The 20885-nt window shown below is 42.7% G+C and overlaps 1 protein-coding gene across 1 annotated transcript in view; it reads right to left on the bottom strand.

Annotated features, from left to right (window-relative positions):
• The window catches only part of LOC134567323 (activin receptor type-1-like), a 91243-nt gene extending 72577 nt beyond the window's left edge, over positions 1 to 18666 (bottom strand). The window contains exon 1 of the mRNA XM_063426019.1: positions 18443 to 18666. The gene's annotated coding sequence lies outside the window, so the exon portion shown is untranslated. The remainder of the gene's footprint in view (positions 1 to 18442) is intronic.
• Positions 18667 to 20885: the final 2219 nt, after the last annotated feature.

Below are 20885 nucleotides of genomic sequence, written 5' to 3'. Positions count from 1 at the left end.
TGTGTGGATCCATGCACAATCACGTTAATAAAAGAATAGTGTAACCTCAGAATTCCTAAACGAATAATTTCTTTAGTGTTGTTTAAAATCTAAAAAAGAACGTGTATGTCCGTGGCTTCCTGGTATTGAATTGAGGCACCCGGCTGTCTCAAGGGAAGCCAGTTCAGGAATCAAGATTGTTTAGATGTTGGCAGTGATGGAAGACTACAGTCACGCACTCTGAACTACTTTCAGAAGCTGCTCAATAAAATAAACATTAACCCCTTAAGGACACATGACATGTCTGACACGTCATGATTCCCTTTTATTCCAGAAGTTTGGTCCTTAAGGGGTTAAAGGGAAATTATATCTATATAAGAACATTTTTTTTTAATATAAAATATATACTGTTTCCTGACACCATTATTTTTGACAGAATAGTTATCTACAGATCTGAAATGTTTCTAGAATAATCAATTATAAAGTTGCAGGCAGCCATCTTGGTTTTGTCACAGAAGTCATATTAGAGGCAGATGTTAAAACTGGTCTGTTCATTGGTTTTCGAAGGATGCTATCATTAAAAAAGAATGACCGTTTTTATCTCTGCTTTGTGATAACAGAGCTCAAGTTGCTTCAGCTGTATTATTTTAAACAAGACTGCTCTCATCACCTCTTCCTAATTTGATTTCCATTTATCAGAAGACTGCTGTACTTAAGAAAGACCAGTGGTAGAACCATAGCAAGATTGTTTTATATTATTTTTGGAATACAATGACCATACTGATCTTAATGGCACTCGTTATAGGTTAAGCCACAGTTGAAACCCTGAAAATACACTTAAATGTATGCAGATACCTAACTGGGTGTGAGGTGTCGGCATATAGAGCTTACCTGAGGTAATTTATTTATTGTTCCTCCAAGTAGCTAAAAAAGAGATACAAGAGTGTTTAGCTTCTGTGCTAAATCCCCATTAAAGTTAGTGTTGAATCAACTCGTGAAAAATCATCCAAAATTTCTGTATCTCTGATGGCCTACTCACACAGCTACAAGTACACTCTGTGGAAAATTACTTGCTTTTTGGGGACACCTGACAAATTAGGCAGGATTACCAAATCATGACTGTCCCATCAGATTTGAGGAAGGAATGCAAGGAAATAGTATGTGTGTTGTGACATGGGTAATGAAATTAGCTGTCTTTCTCATTTACTGGACATGCTGTTAATGATTTGGTCTGGGTGCCATGCCCCTGTAGTTTTATCCCTGCAAGCAGTGGCGGAACTAAAGCAGAGAGGGCCCTGGTGCAAGAAAGTACTTTGGGAACCCCTTTAGTGCAAGACTGGACAAAAGTTCGATCACCTTCTGTTGTACAACTCCAACGATCATATGCCAGCTGGGGACCTACCAATCTTGCTCATCCTTGCAGATTTGTATTTGTGAGAAGTCAGTGAGCGTTTAAATGTAAGCATGTTTTTGGACAATAGGACCCCCATCTGCTTCTCATGGGTGGGGGCTGGAGGGGGATCTTAGGTCCTCAATTTAGTTTAATAGCCTTCACTCGTGGGGCACAAGTGGGGGTTCGGGGGTGACATTATGTTAATTATTTTAATAGGTTTCCCACCATTGGTCACTTTATTGGAGTAGGGGGTAGGGGATCTCATTTTTGTTTGTTTTTACAACAGTGAGCAGCTACAGGCTGCTCACTGTTTAGTAAGCATGTGGTGGCACAAATCGGATCGTAATTTCATTAATTCAAATGAAATTTCGAACCAAGCAAAATGCACAAATTTCGTTCTTGTCAGGGTACCTGAAGTCTCTACCTCGGAGGAGGTTAGACTTTCTAACGGCCGTCCTCTCAGGGGGACTGATTCACCCAATCCTCACAGCTCTCATAACCGTTTACACGTCGGCCGCGATAGCCCCGCTTCCTTTTATGACGCGGCGCTCAGGAGCCGACGTCATGACGGCAATCACGTCCCGACCTGTCAATCTAGTTCCGAACCAACGAATCAGGGCTCGGCAGGGGCAGAGTCATCAATCAAAGAGCTAGGTATAAAATAGGGATGTGTGTAATGGTTCATTGCCCTGTCGTGGTTCTAGCTTGTCTGGTCACTCAGTGCTCTTATTACTATTGTCTCTTTGGTTCTGACTCGGCTTGTACTTTCGTTCCTGCTTATCTCTCGTGTCCTTTGACCTCGGCTCGTCTCTCGCTTACCTGTTCTCTCGTTCCCTCGACCTCGGCTTGTCTCTGACCATTCTTTGCTTTCTCCTTACGTTAGTCCGGCCATTCTAAGGTCCGGTATACGTACCTAGCTCCTGTTTGTATTCTGCGTGTTGGATCCCTGTCCCGATCCTGACATTACGACAGGGCCAATGGATCCTGCAGGTACAAACGCTCAGATTGGTTCTCCTGACTCGAGATTTTAAGCCATGGACCATAGAATGGACCAGATGGCTCTGGCGCTGCAAGCATTACTATCCCATCCTAGTAATCAATCAGAGGAGATGCGTACACCACCCATCTCTCTTGTTAATACAGGCCTAGAGGTAGCCACAGTGGGAGCCTCTTCCTGTGTTACTTCCCCTTTACGCTATGGCGGTTCTCCGGATACCTGTCGAGGTTTCCTAAACCAGATAGGGATTCATTTTGAATTACAACCCCGCGCCTACCCTACAGACAGGGCGAAGGTTGGATTCATAATCTCGTTACTCATTGACAAAGCTCTTAGATGGGCTAACCCTCTGTGGGAAAATGATAATCCAGTAGTCTATAATTATAATGCATTTGTCACTACTTTTAGGAGGACTTTTGACCCTCCAGGAAGAAAGGCCAGTGCAGCTAGACTACTATTACGTCTTAGACAGCATAGCCTAACCCTTGTGGATTATGCGTTAGAGTTCAGATCCTTGGCGGCAGAGGTCAAGTGGAATGAACAAGCCTATATGGACGTATTTCTGAACGGATTATCAGATGAGATCTTAGACGAGGTTGCCACAAGAGATCTTCCTGAAAATTTGGAAGAATTAATTTCATTTATTTCTCGAATAGATGAACGCATGAGACAGAGGCAGAACACTCGAGATAGAACTCATAGACCTTCCTTAAGACTAGCTCCCGCATTTCAGAATTCTGAATCTACAACTCTAGCTCTCCCAGAACCTATGCAAATAGGTAACACTCGTCTCTCAGAAAGTGAAAGACAATACAGGAGAAGGGAGGGTCTGTGTATGTATTGTGGAGTAAGAGGTCACCTACGCCTAAATTGCCCTAACCGTCCGGGAAACGCTCGCACCTAAGTTTCTCAAGAGGACAGGTCTTGGGTGTTTCTATCTTGTCCTCTACATATGATTACAAGGATCATAGGCTTCTGTTACCTGTTTCTTTAGCTTGGGAAAAGGGAGTACTTTATACTATGGCATTAATAGATTCCGGAGCAGCTAAAAGCTTTATTGACCAAGCCTTTGTCACGAACCACTCTATCCCATCTCAGCTAAGGGATACACCCTTGGCCGTTGAGGCCATAGATGGTAGACCATTATCAGACCCTGTTATTTTTCGTGAGACTGATGTAGAATTATTAAAAATCTTTATTGAACTTGTATTGAATTATTGTACTAACTCCATTCTAACCGCACACTGTGACAAACCCTCCATTTTGTCTCCATAACCTGACTTCTCCATTTTAAAACTACATTACATGACAGAATTTCCCAGCACATCTAACACAATAGACAAAGACTGTATTTTCCATAAAGACATGATTACCCAGGAACTGCTGAATTTCCCCTAATTTGCAACATAGTATAAATTGAAGGCCATGAGAACACTGTAGTAATGAAATGTTCTATTCATAAGAGACCTTGCACCTGACCACAAGACCTGACATCACTGACTGTGTAAAATGACGCTCAAGCCCCCCCTTTCCACCGAATAAACCTCATGCTAAGGGAAATGGCGCTTGAGCCCCTTGTCCCCACCCGTGTCCAAAACAATACCACCTCTCGGTGGGTGGGCACGTAGCTAACCACTTAGTTTCTGAGCCAATTAGTTATATTAATAGGTGGACACTAATCCAGACACTTAACAATTAATCCAATTAATGATGTGTATTTACTGATATCTTGATAATCAATGATGACGCAAAATGCCTCTTAAAAGGGCCTGCGAGCCCGCTCTTGTTTCACTTGCCAATAAATTTTCTCGAAGTTATTTTAACCTGAACTCCGTGTGTCAGACTGAATTACTTCAGCGTATATACGCAATCTAATTTTCTTAATTTGGACAGGAACAAATAGACATTTAAACATTTTGGTTTACTGCTAAAAAGTAGCATAACAAGACTATACCAGTTAAGTTAACCATTGGTATTTTACACGAGGAGGGTATATCACTCATGCTTATCTCATCTCCTTCAGTTCCAATAGTCTTGGGGTACCCCTGGCTTAAGAAGCATAACCCTATTATTGATTGGGAACAAGGTGAGATAGTCTCCTGGGGTCAGGGTTGCCAGAGAGGTTGTTTACAGAAAATCTCACCGGTTTGCGTAGTTGACACACCAAGTAACTCTAACCAGCCCACAGATTTACGGATACCATCTCAGTACCTGGATTTAAAGGCAGTCTTTGATAAAAAGAGGGCTGATACTTTACCCCCACACAGGTCCTTTGACTGTAAGATTAGACTCCTGCCTGGTACTATGCCTCCGAGGGGTACTGTATATCCTCTATCCTCTAAGGAGAACTTAGTCTTAGAGGAATACATACGGGAGAACCTAGACAAGGGATTTATTAGGAGATCCTCTTCTCCAGCCGGGGCCGGTTTCTTTTTTGTAGATAAGAAAGACGGCACTCTACGGCCTTGCATTGATTATCGGGGCTTGAATAAGATAACGATCAGAAATGCTTATCCTATTCCCTTGATTACTGAGCTATTTGATCACCTGAAAGGCTCCAAGATTTTTACCAAGTTAGATCTGAGGGGAGCTTATAACTTAGTGAGAATCCAGCAGGGTGACGAATGGAAAACGGCTTTCAATACCCGCTATGGTCACTATGAGTATACGGTAATGCCCTTCGGCCTTTGCAATGCTCCTGCTGTATTCCAGGACCTAATTAATGAGGTTCTTAGGGAATTTCAACATGAATGTGTTATAGTCTATTTGGATGATATACTAATACACTCTAGAAAGCCTGAGACTCACCACAAACAAGTCAGAAGGGTATTGCGTAAGCTTCTACAACATGGTTTGTACTGCAAATTGGAGAAGTGTAGCTTTGACCAATCTCAGATAAACTTTCTTGGTTACGTTATTTCTGGAGACGGGTTTAGGATGAACCCGGTTAAACTCCAATCAATTTTGGATTGGCCATTGCCCAAGGGACTCAAGGCCATTCAGAGGTTTATCGGATTCTCCAATTATTATAGGCGCTTCATTAAGGGGTACTCTTCTATTATTGCTCCTATTACCAATATGACTAGACAGGGTGCTGATACCAAGACCTGGTCTTCTGAGGCGCTTGTTGCTTTCAGTACACTCAAGGAACAGTTTGCCTCAGCACCAATATTAGTTCATCCTGACACCTCCTTGCCTTTTTTACTCGAGGTAGACGCCTCAGAGACGGGTATAGGCGCTATCTTGTCCCAAAGGCTAGGTTTGAATAAACCGCTGCACCCATGTGGTTTTTTTCCCAAGAAATTGTCTGGGCCTGAAAGCAGATATGATATTGGTGACAGGGAACTATTAGCGGTCATTATGGCTTTAACCCCTTAAGGACACATGACATGTGTGACATGTCATGATTCCCTTTTATTCCAGAAGTTTGGTCCTTAAGGGGTTAAAGGAATGGAGACATTTTTTGGAAGGGACTTTACACCCGGTTACTATTTTGACGGATCACAAGAATTTGTCCTATATAGGGGAAGCCAAGCGCTTGTCCGCCAGGCAGGCTCGTTGGTCTTTGTTCCTTACTCATTTCAACTACGTGCTCACTTATAGACCTGGTTCTAAGAACTCTAAGGCTGATGCATTGTCCCGCCAACATGAACCTTCTACTATATCTGATATGGTTTTTTCTTCTGTAGTTCCCAAGTGTAATATTGTTGCCAACACAAGCATCAAGATTCACTCCCCGTTGCTTGCTGAGATCAAGAAAGTACAGCATCTGGCTCCCAGACTTGTTCCTGGGGATCGGTACTTCGTTCCTCCTGAACTCCAACTGGAACTGTTGCAGTGTTTTCATAACAGTAAATTTGCCGGACACCCTGGCTGGAAGAGGTCAATGCCATGAAGGAGTATATGTGGTTTGCAACAATCTCCACATAGATGGTACATGGCAAAGTAACATCCACATGAATACCAGGATGCAAGGATTCTCAGCCTCTGCCGGCTTGCCTTTTCTCTAACAAGCATCCTGCTGCCATCTATTCCTCTCGTAAACAATGCTCAAGCATCTGGCCATCCACCTGATTCATCAAACTGTTATTCCTTTGCTCCATGGTTCAGTTCTGCTGCTCACATCCCCATTGAAGGCGCTTTCAGCAGTTGACAGGGGACATCATGGGCACTCTGACCAGTCTGCTGCCCCATATACAGCAAACTATAATGCACTTTGTGTTTTGACACCTTTCTATTAAGGCCAGCATTCAATATTTCAGCAATTTGAGTTACAGGAGCTCAAACTGTGATCGGACCAGCCTTTACTCCCTGTGTGCAGCAATGAGCCTTGGGAGCCCATGACCCCGATACTGGCCCTTCTTTGCACCACTTTTGGTAGGTACTAACTATAGCATACTGGGAACACCCCACAAGACTTGCCCATTTGGAGATGCTCTGACCCAGTTTTCTAGCCATCACTATTGAATTATTACTAGGCACACGAATGAACAGTTATGACTAAAAAAAATAGTCAGACTGTTGTATGTGAACTGGAATGAAATCCCTAAAAAAAAAAAAATTACTGACCCACAACACTGGGATATCTATTCAGTTGCTGCAGTTCCATGATTTATTAACATTTTTATATACATTTTTAAAGGAGCACTACAGCGTTTGGAATACAAACATGTATTCCTAATGCTATACTGTTGCTCTATCTATATTGGTGTAGTCTTACCATCCCTCCCCCTGAGGGTTTGAAAGTCATTACTTACCTTTCTTCTCTCACCGTGCTGATTTTGCTTGGGTCACTCCACCTCCCTGGCCAAGATCCTAAAGAAAAGCATTGAGAGGCTAGTGTGCATGCGTGGCAAATCAATGCTGCTTTAAGAGTAGCATTTCATTGAGACACAGGTAAGTGCTTGTTGTGGCTTTTAGGAAGAGAGTCACCAGAGGTATGTTTTACTCTACAATGCAAACATTGTAGTTCCTACAAAATTAAAGGAGTGGTCTGGGTGACTTTAGTGATCCTTTAAAAGTGGCAGCCCTCTATCAAGGCTGGCGCATCCATAAGGCGGCACAGGCGGTCACCTTAGGGCGCAAGAGCAGGGGGGTGCAGAAATCCGAATCCCCTGCCTCTGGCTGGGGACTCGGATTTTTCAACTCACTTTGCTCTCCCTGCAGCCTGCAGTCAGTGGAGTCAGCTGGTCACTCCTTATGATGTCAGGAGGAGGGGGTATGACTTCCACTGCTCTTCTCACAGGACCGCTGGAGACAGGGCCGGTGCAAGGATTTTTGCCGCCCTAGGCAAAAGTAAAGTTTGCCGCCCCCCATCCCCCCCCCGATATGACATCACAATGCCCCATGTTAACTAACGCAAGTGCTGCAGTGCCACCGTGTTTACATTAAAAGGCCTGCAGGGACAGGCTATAGACACCAGAACCACTACATTAAGCTGCAGTGGTTCTGGGGACTAAAGTGTCCCTTTAATGTGAGGTAAATTAGAGATTAGTGCCACGAATAATATACTAGATTGCCTACTTACAATCAGATGAGGATGGTGATGGGCTCTACCTGCAGTCTGGCTCCACTGGTCTGGTGTAGAACAGGCTCTCTGGAGGCTCTTTGTGTTCTGGGAGAACAGGAAGAAGGCTCCATTTTTTTTAAGGCCCTTTGCACAGCTCAAGGTCTGGGCCCCAGGGTTCACACCTTCATGTTCCACCAATTAGTTTGTTCACAGGAGTAGAGGATGTCCTGATATGTGTGTAAGGAATGCATTGTGTGAATCTGTGTTTGTATGTGTAAGGGCTGCAATGAGTGTTTCTGTGTATGTACGGGATGCAGTGTGTGCGTCTGTAAGGGGGGCATTGAGTGTGTGTAAGGAATGCATTGTGTGTTTCTGTGTGTGTAAGGGATGCATTGTGTGTAAGGGTTGAATTGCTTGTGTGTGTGTCTGTGTGTAATGCATTGTGTGTTTTTCTGTGTGCAAGGGGTGCATTGTGTGTGTGTGATGGATGTCAATCTCTCCCCCCTCCCTTGTCACTCTCTTCTCCCCCTCTCCCTCCCTCGTCACTCTCTTCTCAACCCCCCTTGTCCCTCTCTTCTCCCCCCATGTCCCTCTCTTCTCCCCCCTCTTGTCCCTCTCTTCTCCCCCCTCCTCCCTTGTCACTCTCTTCTCCCCTGCGTGTCCCTCTCTTCTCCCCCTCCCTTGTCACTCTCGTCTCCCCCGTTGTCACTCTCTTCTCCCCTCCCCACTCTCATTCCCCCTCCTAATCCCGTCAATTCCCCTCCCTGTCAATTTATCCCCCCCCCTTTCAATTTATTCCCCCCACCCTGCCTGTCCATTTATTCCCCCACCCTGCCTGTCCATTTCCCCCCCTCCCTGTCCATTTATCCCCCCCCCCGTCCATTTATCCCCCCCCTCCCTGTCCATTTATTCCCTCCCCCTCCTGTCCATTTATTCCCTCCCCCTCCTGTCCATTTATTCCCTCCCCCTCCCTGTCCATTTATTTACCCCCTCCCTGTCCATTTATTTCCCCCCCTCCCTGTCCATTTATTTCCCCCCCTGTCCATTTATCCCCCCCCCTGTCCATTTATTCCCCCTTCCCTGTCTGTCCATTTATTCCCCCCTCCCTGTCTGTCCATTTATTTCCCCCACCCTGCCTGTCCATTTATTCCCCCCTCCCTGTCCATTTATCCCCCCCCGTCCATTTATTTCCCCCCCTCCCTGTCCATTTATTTCCCCCCCTCCCTGTCCATTTATTTATCCCCCCTCCCTGTCCATTTATTTCTCCCCCCCCCCTCTTCATTGATTTCTCCTCCTCCCCTCCCTGTCCATTTATTTCTCCCCCCCCCCTTCATTGATTTCTCCTCCTCCCCTCCCTCTCCATTTATTTCTCCTCCCCCCTCTCCATTTATTTCTCCCCCCCTCTTCATTGATTTCTCCTCCTCCCCTCCCTCTCCATGTATTTATCTCCCCCCCCCCTCTCTATTTATTCCCCCCACCCTCCCCTACCTCTATAGTTGCGTGGCCGAGCTCTGTATCATGGTCCGCGGGTACAGGGAGCTTTTGTTTCCTGTACCCGGCGGACTAACAGGAAGTGAACACCAGTGTTCACTTCCTGTTAGTCCGTCCGAGTACAGGAGACAGATGCTCCCTGTACCGGCGGACTATACTGCGCTCGGTCACGCTACAGAGAGGGAGTGACAGGAGGGAGCGCTGAGCGCTTCCCTCCTGTCAGCCCCCTCCCTCTCCTCATGCTGTGCCCGGGCGGTGCGCCCTCATGGACGCACCAGCCCGGGCAAAGCTGCAGCCGCCTGAGGCTCTCTACAGAGCGCTCGGGCGGCTGCAGCATTAGGGGGGCCGGCGCTCCTGGCGGCGCCCCTTCCCAAGGGGCGCCCTAGGCGGCTGCCTAGTCCGCCTTACAGGTAGCGCCGGCCCTGGCTGGAGAGTCTGGGAGAAGAGCAGTGGAAGTCACGCCCCCTCCTGACATCATCAGTAGAGGGCAGCCGACTTCCCAGGCTGCTGTGTGCTGCCTCCAGCTCCTTTTCCACTCCTCCCTGGCCCATGATAAGGAATACACTTTTTCCCTACTCTGCCCCACCACCGCCCCTGCCCCCCTCAACAGCTCATGCCTCCCCCTCAGCTCCCTGTGTCCCCCACCACAGTTCCTGTCTCCCCTTCAGCTCCTGTGCACCCCCTCTCATCCCCTGCGCCCCCCACCAATGCCTATGTGCCCCCCACCAATGCCCATGTGCCCCCTCTATCAGCCCCTGTGCCAACTCTCTCAGCCCCTGTGCCCCCCCCACCAATGCCCATGTGCCCCCTCTATCAGCCCCCGTCCCCTTTCTCAGCCTTGGTGCCCCCACCACAGTTCCTGCCTCCCCCCTCAGCCCCTGCCCCCCCTCACTCAGCACCTGTGTTTAAAGTGAAATTCACATTTTAGATCAATATAATTGATTTGGTAAAATTAGCCAGGTTAGTTTTGATTACTTCAGCCCAAAATTGGAAATCCTCTTTGAATTCACAACAACTCACACTTTAGTAAATATGCCTGTTGGAGTTCAAATATGGCAATAGCATAGATCAGGAATGGCGCAGTGCCACCAGACTTCTAAGGTGGCACACAATTTGTGCCGCAGACACCAATCACTCTTTGAGACTCAGTGTCTGTTTATGGTATCGCCATTAATCCAGGAAATTTGAGTAAACGTTAGACGTAATAGGTCATGCCATCATTGTGCACCTTGTCACTGCTAGTGCAAAGTTCCGTTTACATCAAAGTGTAGATCAAAATCAATTAAGCGGTGCAGAAGCATGCAGCAGACAAATAGGGTGAAACCCATTTAAAAAGAGGAAGTGCATCAGGAAAGCAGGTAACAAAGTATAGTTAATTAATTTGTGGAAAAACATTACCATCAGTGGGGTAGATCAATACTACACTGATATATAATCAGAAATGATTAAGGAATAAAGACCAAAATAATTAATGGCTGGTGTGATTCTTTAATTAAATTAGCAACGTCGTAAGATCTTAATATTGGTCTTGGAATAATATAAAATCATATCCTCCATTTAATTTTATTTGTAGATATTCTAGGAAGCGGGAAGTCACTATATATACAAGAAATGTCAGCAGTATTTTGTGTAGGGACTGTTATGCAAACATTAAAATTTACTAAAAGGAAAAACATTCTAACATTTCTGTTAATTCACTAAAATCCGTTGATCCAGAACTGCCGTGATCTGTATCCTCATCTAGATAGTGGGTTATAACTGACATTATCTTTGGCAACAATATTGAGGCTGATGACGAAAGTCATTGTTTGGTCATTTCTGGTCTAAAGTTATAGCAGCAGGTTTCCCTACTAAAGTGAGAATTCAAAGTAATTTTACATTTGAAAGCAAGAGTAGGCAAACTGAAACATAATCAACTGATCTTTTCTAGTTTGGCTATTTTGACCTTACATTTGAAATGAACTTTTAAAGGGTCACTATAGTAACCAGAACATCTACAGTTTAATGTAGTGTATAGTATGTTCCTGCAGTCTTTAATGTAAACACTGCTTTTTAAAGAAATGCTGTGACCAGGATGGAGTTTTCCTCTGACTGTGGTATGGAGATTAGCAGTAAATTAAAATATTTGCATCAGTCATTGGTGAGTTTTATCAAAGTTTGTTCTCACCAAAGTCTTCTTTAATTCTGATTTAAAAGATGCCAGAAAAACTTCAAGCAAGGAATTCTGGGAGAATTGTGCAAAGATGCTTTCTTAAAAATCATTTTTGCTAGATGGACTCCCAAGGAGTCCCTGATTTGTGATATGTAGATTTTATGCAATTTTTATATAAACTCTCACTTTTATATGTTAAGTAAAATTTATATTGAAACTATACCATTGAGATCACTATGTTTACTATATCCAGAATATGGAATGTTTATGCATTACTGAAATACACTGAACAAACATCAGCTTTGTATAATATTGCTACATTGTCATGTTGCATTGAAAACCTCTCAATAACACATTTAAATGAAAAGAAACAGTGGCCAAAAGGTTTTAGTTTGGTTTAACTACACTTTAGGGAAAAGTATCCATAGATTTATATATTACTACACTTACATAATGTTCCTTTGCAGAACCTCTCCTGATAAGAAATAAGTTAGCTTTATTTCAGCAAGCGTTGTCAAAATAGATAGAAAGATTGCAGACACCGGCATAAAAAAAGGGTTAACAGGAGTGAATATAAAAATCTATTTCAATAGCATAATTTGCTAATACTGACCAAATATGTTCCATAAAGGGATACACCTAGCAGCACAAAAACTGCATAGGTTATGGTTTAAGGTAAGCATATCAAACTTAAAGTCTAGCACGGGCTAAATAAACAAGGTTTAAGTTTATGTGGGCTACAAAAAAAAAACACAACGTACATTTTCATCAAAACGTAGGTTTATTTTGAAAAGTACAGTATAAAAAAAACAGCACCCCCCTCTACTAAACCCCAGCACCCTCCTCTACTAAATCCCAGTCCCCCCCTTTATTAAATCCCAGTCTCTCCCATATACCAAATCCCAATCCCCCCTATAGCCAACAGGCAGACTCCACTCACATTGCTGTTGCCAGTATGCGACTCCGGAGTCTGGCCTCTGGTATACCCCAAATGGCGCGGTCCGCACCCTGTTCCAAAGCGGATCCGCCCGCTACTTCTTGAAACCCTGTGAAGGTGGAGCATGTCGACGTCATGTTGGAATGTGACGTGGCACTGAGTGCCTCCGTGCACCTCCAGGTCCTCCACTGTCCAGTTGCGGCCATCGCAACACTGATCGACACACACACTCACTGACACACACACACACACACTCACTGACAGACACACAGACACACACAGACTCACTGACACACAGACACACACACACACTCACTGACACAGACACACACAGACTGACACTCAGTGACACACACACAGACAGACACATACATACTCACTAAAAAAACAGATAGACACACACACTCACTGACAGACACACACTCTCACTGACAAACACACACATTCACTGACAGACACACACACTCACTCACTGACAGACACTCACACACATACAGACACACACACACAATGACAGACACACACACACACACACACACAATGACAGACACACACTCACTCACTGACAAACACACACACACTGACAGACGCATACTCACTGACAAACACACACACACTGATAGACACACTCACTGACAGACGCACACTCACTGACAGACGCGCACACACACACTCACTGACAGACACACACACATTTACACATTCTTGCACACACTCACATCATTGTATTTATCCCTGGGGTACAGTGGGGATCTTCTATCTGGAGATCTCCTTCCTGCTGCTCACTGCTCCCTCATGCGCGCAGTTTAGTGATGCCGGGTGCTGGAATATGATGTCGGTGCGCGCAAGGGAGCAGTGAGGAGCAGGAAGGAGATCTCCAGATAGAAGATCCCCACTGGACCCCAGGGATAAATACAATGATGTATGTGTGTGTAATAATGTGTAAATGTGTGTGTGTGTCTGTCAGTGAGTGTGTGTGTGTGTGTCTGTCAGTGAGTGTGAGTTCCTCCAGCGACCTCTCCTCCCGGCCGGCTAAATTTTAACAGAGTAGGCACCGGCTTCCTCCACATTGCTCTGCTTTAACTCTAAGCATTTACTCGTAGCTCGCTGGGCCGCAAAGATGTCAATTGTGGGCCGCATGCGAGTTTGACATGCTTGGTTTAAGGAGACTCCCTGTCCTTGTGTGCCTGTATACTCTATTTTAGGGCTCATAATTTATGGCCCTAATTTACTAGTTGAACCCAACGGTTACTTGCCACTGCAAGCCTGGAGGATCCATGGCACAATCACCAGGGGTGAATATTTACACACTAGGCCTGAATTTTCATTCACCAAAGGCTACTGTATAGTACACATTTGATGTGCTTGATGTGCCTGGTTTTTAATGTTATCTGTAGTCATATTCCTATTCACTTACGATATATCACAGAAAAAACTTTCTCCTGACAGATGGTACAGCACTGATTTGGAGAAATTGCAGTTCTGCTGTCAGCCTAGTAGAGTAACTGCAACTCCCAGAAAATGATGCCCTGCTGTACAGTGATTAAACTAGAGGAACATTACAGACACCATAACAACTTCATTGAAATTAAGCTGTTATGGTGTCAGGAGGTACTTGGCGCTGTCTTACCCGTCTCAACGTTTTTATCTGCCCCCTCCAACATACGCTTTATACCACCTTGGGCTGCAGTGGGCTTTAGGGTCGCTGATTTACTTAGAGCTCTAAGCCAAATATTATCTCCCTATTCCCAAACGGCTTGAGAAACATACTTAAGTTTCTTAAGCCGTTTTGTGAAAAGGGGGGTACTGACTGGGATAGATGATCAGCTGACTTCTCTAAGCCGATCAGCGACCCTCTGTTATGGTGCTCAGAGGGTCCCTTTAAGGGCGGCTGCAAGGGACTCTGGATTAAAAGGGTATCTAAATGTTTTGACTGTAACTCATTTGAGTTTAAAGGCATCTTAAAGGCTGCTATCCAAACCCTAAATCATCCCTAATTATAAAAGCCCCTTAACCACAAATCCTCCTAAACCAACTACATGGAGTACACTACTGTACCTGGAGTCATTATAACAGCAGTAACAACAGTGTAGCCTGGGCTCTAGAGGCTTTTGTCATTATAAAGAGAGCTATAATACCATCAATTGATTTACAGTGTTGCAAATTTATAGTAATTTTCTCATTATCTTTGAAGGGTCATAACAGCTGTTTTCATTTCAAAAACATAAAACGCAATCACAAGGAAGGTTCTCCACTTTTAAATTGTTTATTGACATTACTAAATTGCCCAATAATGTACAAACAAATCAAGCCTCTATTTAATCTGTTCAAGTTATGCAAAAAAAGCATTTGATGAACATTATACAGCGTCATGTTAGTTAATAGAATCCTTTTTTGTTTTGTGAATATTTTTTATTTGACTTTTTTAAAATTTTCATAAAGTTAACCAACACTGTGGAGAGGTGGTGTGGTCTCCCTACTGAGGAATAGAATCCTTTTTAACTGACTCTTTTATTTGTTTGTGATCAGTGTTTTGGCAAAATACATTGCTGCGATATTATAAGTCCAGTACAGTGAATACAAAACAAATGACCGATGAAGGTCCTTGTCACAACCTCCAACATTTTACAGACAAGGAGACTTTTCAAGAATTGAGGATTCACACCTTGAAACATCAAGTTTATTTATTACAGTATAATTTTCCTTGACCTGCTTTTGGTTTAAGGTTTATCCTGTTATCATTGCAATACGTTCATAAAATGCTATTTTTGCCAGTAAAAATCATTTTAATGGAAAAAAGAAAACGCAATAGTAAATGCCTTTTTGTCCCCAAGTATTTTACAAACAGTAATCTTTTTAAAGCATTACTGTCACATAATTTTTTGTATAAACTGATAGCTAGGTGTATGTACGTTGGCCATGGGCTCTGTGTTTTATTAAAATTCTCAATAGTTTTATGTATTACTATCTTGAAACAGCCAGAGCACACTATCCAATTTAATGTAATCCTCACAATGCTGTACTGGAATGGCAATGTCGTTTTACCGCATTTCTTTGCAGAAGGAAAATTTACTTTTAATTAGATAGCAAGCTCTTCTGAGCAGGGTTGTCAAACCCTTAGGTGTCTTTTTGCTTTTGTAATATGGCCTTGTATTATTTTTTTTATATTTTTTTCAAATTATTTCATATTTTTGAATAAACGTTTAAAATTCTTTAATATCTTGAAACATATTTGAAAAATATGTTTAATATTTTTTGACAGTGATATTTTTTTTTTATAAATTATATATTTTGTGATAATTTAATATTTTGAAAAAAGTTAAAATTTTAAATGTTTATCCAAAAAATATTAAAGGACCACTCTAGGCACCTAGACCACTTCAGCTTAATGAAGTGGTCTGGGTGCCAGGTCCCTCTAGGATTAACCCTTTTTTTTTTATAAACATAGCAGTTTCAGAGAAACTGCTATGTTTATACTGAGGGTTAATCCAGCCTCCAAAACCTCTAGTGGCTGTCTCATTGAAAGTCGCTAGAGGCGCTTGCGTGATTCTCACTGTGAAAATCACAGTGAGAGCACGCAAGCGTCCATAGGAAAGCATTGTAAATGCTTTCCTATGCGACCGGCTGAATGCGAGCGCGGCTCCTGCCGCGCATGCGCATTCAGCCGATGACGTCACAAGGAAGAAGGAGAGGAGGAGTAGAGCTCCCCGCCCGGCGCTGGAGAAAAAGGTAACTTTAACCCCTTCCTCCCCCCAGAGCCCGGCGGGAGTGGGTCCCTGAGGGTGGGGGCACCCTCAGGGCACTCTAGTGCCAGGAAAACGAGTATGTTTTGCTGGCACTAGAGTGGTCCTTTAAATTGAGGCCTATAGTCATAGTATGTTTCTTATAATAGCATTAATCATGCAGAAAATAAACACATTTTAAAATACAAAAATACATATTGCATTGCATTCACTATTAAATGCATAGTTCATCTAAAGGGATCCCGACAGGCAGATTACACTTTTGTCTTTGCATTGTGATCACATAACACAGTAAGGTTTTCTAGGTCAATTTGTTTTACTGCAGAGTAAAATATCTCATTCATATTATCTTGACAGTGTTTATGGTGTCCTGGTTAACTACAGACCCAATAACTCAAAATAATGCACATCTGTGACGCTCTATCTAGTCTGCACATTGTCAATATGATATACAATATATACTTCTACACTTTTATGGCAGACTAAATCACGTACTGTATCCAGTGTTACAATACTGATTGTACGTCATTGTGGACATTTTTTCAGATGTTATAAATAATTGTGAATTAAAAGTAAAATACATTATGATTATTAGTATTACTATTTATAAATCAGGGCAAACATTTTTCGCAAACTCTGTATGTATTATTAAAATTAAGGGGGCTGAATAAAAACAGTAGTGCTACAGCAAAGGGGGTTGGTTTTGAAAATAAAGGTAACGTGAGAAAATACTATTTGCAGTATAAGTAGTAGATACCTTGCATATCCTTCCAGTGGTATTAGTAAGGACTATACTAATAAACAATATTTTTGTGATGCGTAAATTTACCCTAAATGAACAAAATAGAAAGACTGGATCAGTGGCTCTTAACTTTTTTGTCTTGGACCCAAATAAATGTCCCTGACAATAGCTGCAAAGTTGAGCAATCACCGTGTAAACCAATCCAATTTCTTGCTGATTGCTCCACTTTTACAATTATTTATATAGCTCCAACATATTTTGCAGCGCTGTACAAGAGAAAACAAGACGAACATCTGATTCTAACAAACCATGTTTGACATACAAGAACAGTAGGTGAAGACGCCCCTGCCTAAACCATCTTATAATCTAAAGTTAGAACTCCAGAATTACAATTTAGACATAAACCTCATATTTTGGGGAAAAAAACATATAAACAAGAGTCTTCCTACTTTTCTGGGCACAGCAGGAACAATTACAGAAAACACCTTTTTGTTGGCGGTTACCCGTGCCCTGGAAAAATGATGTACCTCTTCCTAATAATGGGGACCAGATAATATGGAATTTTGCATTTTTTTTTTTCCCATTTTGCATTCTAACCAAGTGATTAATCTGCTGTAACACAATATGGGTCCGTGTAAAATGGAACACAGTAAGTGGATAATGATGTAGAAAATGAATTCTTTACTGAAAGGGCAGTAGATACCTGGGATTGCCTTACAGAAGACATAGTTGATAAAGGCACACTAAAGATACAGAAAATGTTTGCAATATTATTAGCTAATCCAGAAAAAAGACAATGTAAGTATAACATAACAAGATGGCTTCAAAGTGGCCAGACTCAATGAGCACAACTGATTTTTGTTCATCTTTAGTCCTAGCTATGACTGTTATCAGTGATCTATAAAAAGACATTGCTTATACATTGTTAGCACATTGCCATATAACCGCACTGACTACAGATTAACCTATTTATCAGCTTTATTAGGTTGTAATCAGTTTAACACTACAAACCAGATAAGTGACATGCTCATTATCAGGATGTACCAAAAAAACTAAAAAAGAAAGAAAAACAGACCATACACTGCCTTTACTAAAATACAATTTTTTACAGGTTTACTAATAGGAAAGTGTGAGTCCCAAACCCCTCTGGCACTGGAAGAGTTAGATCATTCTGAGGCAGATGGATGATAGATGCTGTATGGGTAGTAGTGAGTCCAATGACTGCTTAGTATGGAATCCAATTAAGTGCATAGATAACCTTCTTGCAACACGCAATTCTAAGACATACTGGATTATTCACAAAAGTCTGAATTTTGGCAAACTCAAAGTGAATTAAATTTTACAACAACGGTTGTATGTTTTCAAATCGGCTACTTTGGTCTAAAATGTTAAATTTGCTCTGAATTCACTTTAAATTCCTGGCAATTCACACATTAGTATATATCCTGGATAAAAAAAAGCTCAGACAGGAGGGCAGAACAGTACCTGTTTAACTTTACCTGAACAGGGCTTCAGGTGAGACAGAAGATAGCACTGGGAAGCGGTTCATTAAAAAGTGCCTTATTCATCCGTTCCAGGTTTTGTTCCTAAACTGTGGAGTGTGATCTGATTATAAGTCCTCTCTTTCATTTGGAATGTTTCTTTTTCAGCCTGTACATGGTTTTGATTATACAAGAACTATGCATACTCGGTCGTGCCTTTTTAATGTCTTTAGTTTCCTCTCTCTAAAAACAGCCCTTTTTTTCTGGCTACCAATCCCAGCACTTCCTGTCAGTCTTTTTTTTTTTTTTGTTAAATACAGGATGCAACACATGACACAGTTCCCTTTTCAGAATCCAGCCACCGATGTCAAATCTCAAACTAGATGGATTAATGAAAAGAGACAGAGAAGTCCAGCAGCTGCCATTTATCCTTCTGAAAATCACTCTGAGAAGCTGTTTTGCTTTTTTGTGGCAATGTATATATCCAACCAAATGTAAATACACAAGCCTCCAATGGGGAAAGCATCGTATTGCTTTATCTAGTTTTGTAGTTATGTCGGATGTGTCAAAATCAAAGCAATTGTCTACACAACGTTTCTTATCATAATATTCATATTATGGAGTAGAACTGGCAAAGGAGCATGTGAAAAAACCCACTGTTTTGCCTGCGTACCTGAACCTCATTCACGTTTTCCTTTTATTCGGTATATAAATACACCGACCACCCCCCTGGCTCATTAACTACAAAGAAACCACAGGATTAAGTGCTCTCACTGTGTGTCGGCCTTTCGTATAACCGAACGCCACAAGCTGGAGAAAACGTCAGACATCTTGTTGCACGAACGCATGCAGCAGGACTTGGTCGTCAAGTGTCTGGAACTCTAAGTCGGACACTCAACCTCATGATAACCGGTGAAATCATACGAACGCCTGCTTCTTTCTGCGACAAGCTAGGAGAGCACTGTACGGTAGGTTTGTTCGTACGAACAAGACGAACAAACGCTACCTATGAGCCAGGGGAACCAATCGTCTTTTTGGCCGGTTTGAACCGACAACTACCACTAAAACTATGAAACTGATGTGAGCAGATGCCTCATGAGCGGTCGATCAAATCTTTACTCCGGTGGCGATTCAACTGTGTTTGTGGGATCTGAGCACTATTTGGACAACTTGGGCGCTCAGATCCAGGCTATCCGGGGATATAATATTTGTGGGGGTTCCTATATGTTTATTATGTATTTTGATATTTTATGTTTTTATGCAGAGTCACTCTGACACTGGAATTTGTGGACATTTTGTGGGAGTGTTCTGGGCATGTTTTACTGCATCCTTGTTTTGTATATAAGTGGGCCATTTGGCCATGAATAATAAACACATTAATTTCTACCCGTCATCAAGTCTAGGCTGATGTTTGGGGAACTGGGAGCTAAAATCACTATTGCGCTTGGGACTCGGGAGATTTATAACGGATATACTCAGCCGGAGTATATGGGATCCGTTACAGAGCAGGTCACATCTTACCTTACTTAAAGATTTTACCTTTCAAGCCCCAGCATTTTTTTTACAGCTCGCTGTAGTGGTTATGGTGCCCTGGTTGCCCCCGATTATAAGTTTAGTATAAGGTGTTCGCTTTCAACCAGTGGGCTAAGCACTGCACTGCAGGGCTTAGCTCAGGAGAAGTAATGGAAGTTTCTGTTTATGAACTTAGTGCTGGATTAATGGATGGATCAATGATGGATGGATTGATGGAAGAGTTCTGGAATTCTGTGTGCAACAACAACAAAAGATTCCAGTTTCTTAAATTTGTTAATGTGATGCTCAATATGTGCCTCGATCCCTAGAATTTATATAGAATTCTGTCTTGATTTAATTAGAGACGCTCATCTTTATCGCCAGTTTATAGCCTCCAAATAAGCCATTTATTGGTTTGGATCAATTAAATAGCTTAAAGGCTTATTGGAATCGGATAATAATCAGTTACATTGAAAATATCAGCTGAGGTGATTTAATCACATTGATTGGGCATGTACTGTCCAACAACTGGCGTTATTGGGCATTAAAACTAAAAATTGGGGGGTGGAGCTAGCAGCGCAACGGAGCGGTCGCACTTCTGTGAGCTCCGACTCAAACTTACTCTAAAGAACCCTTTTCATGGTGGAACCCGACCCAAATGTACGCACACATCTACCTGTACCTCACCGCACACCATGGGCCGAAAAAATAAGAAGGCAAAAGCAGAAAAAGGCACCCGCGGCAGAGATATCGGAGATATGCTGCGGAACACACAACAGGCTGCATGGTCCAAGATGGCGCTGGCGGATGACCTCTCCTCTTGTTCCTCGGAGGAGCTCGCCACATGCCTCTTGGAGGGAGCGTCCTTTAGACCTATGCTGGATCATAACACGGCGCCTAAAACAACCGGGGAACCGGTCACAGCAGACCAACTCAAAAGAATGCTAGC

Source organism: Pelobates fuscus, chromosome 1 (assembly GCF_036172605.1).
Source record: "Pelobates fuscus isolate aPelFus1 chromosome 1, aPelFus1.pri, whole genome shotgun sequence".
Classification (NCBI taxonomy): Eukaryota; Metazoa; Chordata; class Amphibia; order Anura; family Pelobatidae; genus Pelobates; species Pelobates fuscus.
Note: the sequence above shows the minus strand (reverse complement) of the source record. Positions and strands in the feature narration are given on the sequence as shown.